Source organism: Salmo salar, chromosome 18 (genome assembly GCF_965601325.2).
Source record: "Salmo salar chromosome 18, fSalSal1, whole genome shotgun sequence".
NCBI classification, from domain to species: Eukaryota; Metazoa; Chordata; class Actinopteri; order Salmoniformes; family Salmonidae; genus Salmo; species Salmo salar.
In genome coordinates, this window is record NC_138308.1 from 9,101,355 (window position 1) to 9,109,213 (window position 7,859).

Genomic DNA, 7,859 nt, shown 5'->3' on the forward strand with positions numbered 1-7,859 from the left:
AACCTGACTCAGTTACACCAGCTCTGTCAGGAAACATGGGCCAAAATACACCAAAATTATTGTGGGAAGCTTGTGGAAGGCTAACCCGAAACGTTTGACCCAAGTTAAACAATTTAAAGGAATGCTACCAAATACTAATTGAGTGTATGTAAACTTCTGACCCACTGGGAATGTGATGAAAGAAATAAAAGCTGAAATAAATCATTCTCTTGTAAGGGCTGTCGTGAGAGAGAGACCAAGGTGCAGCGGAGGATGTGTTCATCTTCAGGAATTTATTACAGAAAGAACACGTTAGACAAAAAACAAGAAACCGACAGCCAAACAGTCCTGTCAGGTGCAAACACTAAACAGAAACAATTACCCACAAAACCCAAAGGAAAAACATGCTCCTTATGTGTGACTCCCAATCAACAACAACGAACTACAGCTGTGCCTGATTGGGAGCCACACACGGCCCAAAACAAAGAAATACAAAAAACCTAGAAAAAGAACATAGAACGCCCACCCAATGTAACACCCTGGCCTAACCAAAATAAAGAACAAAAACCCCTCTCTATGGCCAGGGCGTTACAGTACCCCCCCCCCCCCCCAAGGTGCGGACTCCGGCCGCAAAACCTGACACTGAAGGGGAGGGTCCGGGTGGGCCTTCTTACGGCGGCTCAGTTGCGGGACGTGGCCTCTGTTCCACCCTTGGCGTCGCCCTCTTCGGTGGCGCACCTGGCCGCGCCGAAGGTCTGGTGGGCGACCCTGACTGCGCCCGGCTGGCGGGCGGCGATGGCTGCGCCCGGCTGGCGGGCGGCGATGGCTACGCCCGGCTGGCGAGCGGCGATGGCTGCGCCCGGCTGGCGGGCGACCCTGGTTGTGCCCGGCTGGCGGGCGTCCCTGGCTGCGCCTGGCTGGCGGGCGTCCCTGGCGGCTCCGGCGGCAGTGACCCAGGATTCACCAGGCTGGGGAGATATGAAGGAGGCCTGGCCCTGGGCGCAGGCACAGGACTCACCAGTCTGGCGGGCGGCTCTGGCGGCTCCGGCGGCTCTGGGCTGGCGGGCGGCTCTGGCGGCTCTGGCCCAGGATTCACCAGGATGGGGAGACATGAAGGAGGCCTGGCCCTGGGCACAGGCACAGGACTCACCAGGCTGGGGAGACATGAAAGAGGCCTGGCCCTAGGCATAGGCACAGGACTCACCGGGCTGGCGGGCGGCTGTGACTGCTCCGGACAGGCGGGCGGCTCTGGCGGCTCCGGACAGGCGGGCGGCTCTGGCGGCTCCCGACTGGCGGGCGGCTCTGGCGGCTCCCGACTGGCGGGCGGCTCTGGCGGCTCCCGACTGGCGGGCGGCTCTGGCGGCTCCCGACTGGCGGGCGGCTCTGGCGGCTCCCGACTGGCGGGCGGCTCTGGCGGCTCCCGACTGGCGGGCGGCTCTGGCGGCTCCCGACTGGCGGGCGGCTCTGGCGGCTCCGGACTGGCGGGCAGCTCTGGCGGCTCCGGACTGGCGAGACCCACTGGAGGCCTAGTCCTGGGAGGTGGCACAGGACGGACCAGGATGGGGAGACCCACTGGAGGCATAGTCCTGGGAGGTGGCACAGGACGGACCAGGATGGGGAGACCCACTGGAGGCCTGGTCCGAGGAGGCGGCACAGGAGAGACCAGGATGGGGAGACCCACTGGAGGCCTGGTCCGTGGAGGAGGCACAGGCTTAACCAGGATGGGGAGACCCACTGGAGGCCTGGTCCGAGGAGGAGTAACAGGCTTAACCAGGATGGGGAGACCCACTGGAGGCCTGGTCCGTGGAGGCGACACAGGAGAGAGCAGGATGGGGAGACCCACTGGAGGCCTGGTCCTGGGAGGTGGCACAGAACAGACCGGGTCCTGAAGACGCACTGGAGGTCTAGAGCGCACGGCCTGCACAACCTGTCCTGGCTCGATGCCCAATCTCACCCGGCAGATGTTAGGAGCTGGGATGCAACGCACCGGCCTCTCCACGCGTACTGGGGACACCGTGCGCTTTACTGCATAACACGGTGCCTGACCAGTACTACGTTGCCTCCTGTAAGCACGGGAAGCTGGCTCAGGTCTCCAACCTGACTCTGCCACACTCCCCGTGTGCCCCCCCCCCAAAAAAAATGTTGGGGGCTGCCTCTCGGGCTCTACCTGCCTCCCAGGCAGGTTGTCACAGTGGTCCCGCAATTGCTCCCATGTCCAGTCAATCCTTGACTCCAACACCTCCAGCGACCAGGATGCCATCTCCTCCCGAGCGCGCATCTTCCAGTAGTCCTCCTTGACTTCCATCTGCCCTCTTCTCCGCTGCTTGGTCTTTTTGTGGTGGGTAATTCTGTAAGGGCTGTCATGAGAGAGAGACCAAGGTGCAGCGGAGGATGTGTTCATCTTCAGGAATTTATTACAGAAAGAACACATTAGACAAAAAACAAGAAATCGACAGCCAAACAGTCCTGTCAGGTGCAAACACTAAACAGAAACAATTACCCACAAAACCCAAAGGAAAAACATGCTTCTTATGTGTGACTCCTAATCAACAACAACGAACTACAGCTGTGCCTGATTGGGAGCCACACACGGCCCAAAACAAAGAAATACAAAAAACATAGAAAAAGAACATAGAACGCCCACCCAATTTAACACCCTGGCCTAACCAAAATAAAGAACAAAAACCCCTCTCTATGGCCAGGGTGTTACGTCTCTCTACTATTATTCTGAGATTTCACATTCTTAAAATAAAGTGGTGATCCTAACTGACCTAAAACAGGGAACTTCTACTTGGATTAAATGTCAGCAATTGTGAAAAACTGAGTTTAAATGTATTTGGCTAAGGTGTATGTAAACTTCCGACTTCAACTGTATGTAAATAAGGTATTTCTGTTTTTTATTTTTAATACATTTGCCCCAAAAAAATGTTTTCGCTTTGTCATTCTGAGGTATTGTGAGTGTAATTCTTTATTTGATCAATTTTAGGATAAGTCTGTAACGTAACAAAATTTGGAAAAAGTAAAGGGGTTTGAATACTTTCCGAATGCACTGTGCACACTGTGACTTCAGAAAGTTTTTACACCCCTTGACTTGTTTCACATTTTGTTGTGTTAAAGAATGAATTTAAAATATATTCAATTGAACAATTTGTCAGTGGCCTACACAAAATAACCCATAATGTCAAAGTGGAGTTGTTTTCAACATTTTTACAAATCATAAAAAATGAAAAGGTAAAATGTCTTCATTCAATATGCATTCAACCCCTTTTTTTATGGCAAGCCTAAATAAGTTCAGGAGTGAAAATGTGCTTAGCAAGTCACAAAATAACTTACCTGGGCTCACTATGTGTGCAACAATAGGGATTAAAATGATTTTTGAATTACTGCCTCATCTCTGTACCCCATCTGTAAGGTCCCTCAGTAAATACAGTGAATTTATTTCAAACACAGATTCAACCACAAAGACCAGAGAGGTTTTCCAAAGCCTCTCAAACAAAAAAGCAGACATTGAATAGCCCTTTAAGCATGGTGAGATTATTAATTACATTTTGGATGGTGTATTGATACACTCAGTCACTGCGAAGATACAAGCATTCTTCCTAACCCGGAGGGGAATGAAACCGCTCAGAGATTTCACCAATGTTGACTTTAAAATGGAATGGAGCTCAGTGACCTGTGTTCATGGATACCAAGGGAAGCCAGGCTTCACCAAAAATGTTACCAATAAAAGAAGATAAACGATTAAATAATTTCTCTTTCGTCTCTCTCTGTGTTTTCATAATATTCCGTCATTTTGCAAGGGGCTGAATCTCACTGGAGAAATCACCAGAGCGAGCGAACAGTGCCCCTCTGTCTCAGTATGTATAGCCGTTGTTATGATTGCTGTCTGAACCAAAGCATATAACATTTTGGTGCTGTAGCATTTGGTTGATTGATGTCAGCAATCATTTGGCCTTTATTAGCCAAGCTGAGCTCAACTGTGGGTTGTCCTGGTGCAACAAAACATCCCCCAATGGAGTGCAGTTTGGATTTGGCTTCAGACCAATCAGATCACTTCCTAAGCAAAATGTAATTTCGGAAAAACATGTCTGTTTCTGGTCTGCTGTGTTGATGTCCTTCAGTAGCTAGCTTGCTCAATCAGCCCTTTCCAAAGCCATGGATGGAGATGTGGATTTGGACTTGTGGTGTTGACTTAATTCTGTTTACAGGCCAATGATTACTACTGCAATTCTAATCTAACCATGAATTAATATTTAGTACCACTGGCCTGAGATGCTTAAAGTTCAATATGTAGCCGAGATGTAGCCTAGTAGGCTGCCGCTAACTGGCTAGCTAGCTAACTTATCTGGTTTTGTGGTTCATTGTTGTCCATGAGAGGAAGTTAGGCTAGCAAGCATTTTAGTTAGGTAGCCTATGACAACAAAAACTATAAGTGTACTGGATAACAGAGCCATAGACCGTTTTGCCAACATGGAAGAGAGGAGGATGATATTGGTGTTCAACTAGTCTACAAGTAGGGTGAGTCAACATTCTTTGTTTTACTTGCTTGTGCTTGTGCATGCGCGCGCACACACACACACACACACACACACACACACACACACACACACACACACACACACACACACACATACGATATTTAGTGACATTAATTGGGCTAAATTGTGTTGGTATCTTTTATGTTTGCTTTCAGTGTATTAAACTAAGCATATACAGCCTTGTTGATGTGATGATGTTTAAGTTGAAATGGTGCTGGGATAGCGGAGGCTGTGCTCCTGTTGTCTTTGTGCTGACTTGCGGTAACGCCGTGGTTCTAAATCAGTCGTTGTTTAGTAAACTGACGGGAATAAAACTTGCTTGATCATGCTGCAGATTATGTAACTGTTAGTTTTATGCAATATTTGCTTTGTGGACTTCACCAGACAGACATTGCTCTCCGGTTTTGTGATGAACAAATGTATGTGTAGGTGAATTTGTTCTGCCACTGTGTGACTGTTGTCTTTTTGTTGTCACAGCTTTATTGTATATCGCGGTGGTGTATGAACAAATGGGTTATAGCGCAAACAACACCATTATCACAACATAGGTTGCAAAATGGCTTTTTTTACTGTCTTGGCTTCCTCCGTGATTTTACCCACGCACCGCTACTGATGGAGGTAAGCACAGGGTCAATTCTAGAGGAAACCTGGTTCAGTCAGCTTTACACCAGACACTAGGAGATTAATTCACTTTTCAGCAGGACAAGAACCTAAAACACAAGGCCGAATCTACACTGGAGTTGCTTACTAAAAAGACAGTGAATGTTCCTAAGTGGCTAAGTTACAGTTTTGACTTAAGTCTGCTTGAAAATCTATGGCAAGACTTGAAAATGGTTGTCTTGCAATGATCAACAACCAATTTGACAGAGCTTGAAGAATTTTGAAAAGAATAAAGGGCAAATATTGTACAATCCAGGTGTGGAAAGCTCTTAGAGATGTACCCAGAAGACTCACAGCTGTAATCACTGCCAAAGGTGATTGTAACATGTATTGACTCAGGGGTGTAAAATACTTACGTAAATTAGATAATTCTGTATTTAATTTTCAATAAATATGCAAACATTTATAAAATATGTTTTTATTTTGTCATTATGGGTTATTGTGTGTAGATGGGTGAGAGAAAAAATATACCGTACCAGTCAAAAGTTTGGACACACCTACTCATTCAAGGGTTTTTCTATATTTTTACTATTTTCTACATTGTTGAATAATAATGAAGACATCAAAACTATGAAATAACACATATGGAATCATTTTCAGTAGTATCCAAAAAAGTGTTAAACAAATAAAAAAAAAGATATATATTTTAAATTCTTCAAAGTAGCCACCCTTTGCAATGATGACAGCGTTGCACACTCTTGGCATTCTCTCAACCAGCTTCACCTGGAGTGCTTTTCCAACACATATGCTGAGCACTTGTTGGCTGCTTTTCCTTAACTCTGCATTCCAAGTCATCCCAAAGCATCTCAATTGGGTTGAGATCAGGTGATTGTGGAGGCCAGGTCATCTGACATGTGGAGATCATCCGTTCACCTACTCTGTGTCTCACAAAGACACGGCGGTTGGAATCAAAAATATCAAATTTGGACTCATCAGTCCAAGGAACAGATTTCCAACTGTCTATTGTCCTTTGATTGTGTTTCTTGGCCCAAGCAAGTCTCTTATTCTTATTGGTGTCCTTTAGTAGTGGTTTCTTTGCAGCAATTCGACCATAAAGGCCTGATTCATGCAGTCTCTTCTGAACAGTTGATGTTGAGATGTGTCTGTTACTTGAAGTCTGTGAAACATTTATTTGGGCTGCAATTTCTGAGGCTGGTAAATCTAATGAACTTATCCTCTGCAGCAGAGGTAACTCTGGGTCTTCTTTTCCAGTGGCGGTCCTCATGAGAGCCAGTTTCATCATAGCGCATGATGGTTTTTGCGACTGCTCTTGAAGAAACTTTCAAAGTTCTTGAAATGTTCAGTATTGACTGACCTTCATGTGTTATAATAGATGTACTGTCGTTTCTTTTTTGCTTATTTGAGCTGTTCTTTCCATAATATCGACTTGGTCTTTTACCAAATAGGGCTATCTTCTGTATACCAACCCTACCTTGTCACAACACAACTGATTGTCTCAAACGCATTAAGAAGGAAAGAAATTCCACAAATGTACTTTTAACAAGGCACACCTGTTAATTGAAATGCATTCCAGGTGACCACCTCATGAAGCTGGTTGAGAAAATACCAAACGTGTGCAAAGCTGTCATCAAGGTGGCTACTTTGAAGAAGCTACAATGTAGAAAACAGTAAAAATAAAGAAAGACCCATGAATGAGTAGGTGTGTCAAAACTTTTGACGGGTACTGTATATTTATCCATTTTGAATTCAGGGTGTAACACAACAAAATGTGGAATAAGTCAAGGGGTATAAATACTTTCTGAAGGCACTGTATTAAACTTTATTTTTTATAACTTGAAAGATTCATAATTTCCCTGTGCTCACAATCCAACCCCCTAAGAACCCAAGAAATACATACCATGGTCTTACATTTCCAAATAGTGGATTATTCCATTCAGGTCTAAAATGCTGTTGGATATAATCAATAGTTAGGGAATGGAAATGTAATGACAGCAAGTAAAGACATTTCAACCTTAGGTGAAGTGTAACTGCAGCAACAGCCAACAGTGGTGCTGGGCTGTGTGCCCTGGGCAGTTTGGAGTTCACAGACTTTTGTTTAATGCTATAGTAATGATTTCCCTTCTGGCCCTGTCACAGGGGAAAGTAAAGGGGCATGGAATTACTCTAAATAATCAATTATATTAATGTAGTACCCATAGTGTTGGGAATTAAAAAGATTTTAAGAGTTTAATCACTCTGCAGTGCTACTCTATGACATATATGCATATTGCCATACTCTGATAATTACCTAGATTTTCCGAGAGTGAGCATTGAGTAAGACATTGACCAAATAGCTTAATTATGGTACTGGAAAGTGTTATGAATTATATTATTTTTTATTGTGGTAAAAAGGTAAGGGGTCCTAAAGTTTATGAGGTGTGTGTGTGTGTGTGTGTGTGTGTGTGTGTGTGTGTGTGTGTGTGTGTGTGTGTGTGTGTGTGTGTGTGTGTGTGTGTGTGCGTGTGTGTGTTCTTTGACTTGAGCATTGATCTGTCTGGGCACAGTCTCAGTTCACAATGCTTTTCTCATATCAGCCAAATGTCACGTCCTGACCAGTAAAGGGGTCATTTATCATTGTAGTATGGTCAGGGCGTGGCAGGTGGTGTTGTTTTTGTGTGTTTTGGGGTTGGTTTGTTTAGAGGGGATTGGTTCTAGTTTTCATTTTCTATGTTTATTTTCTAT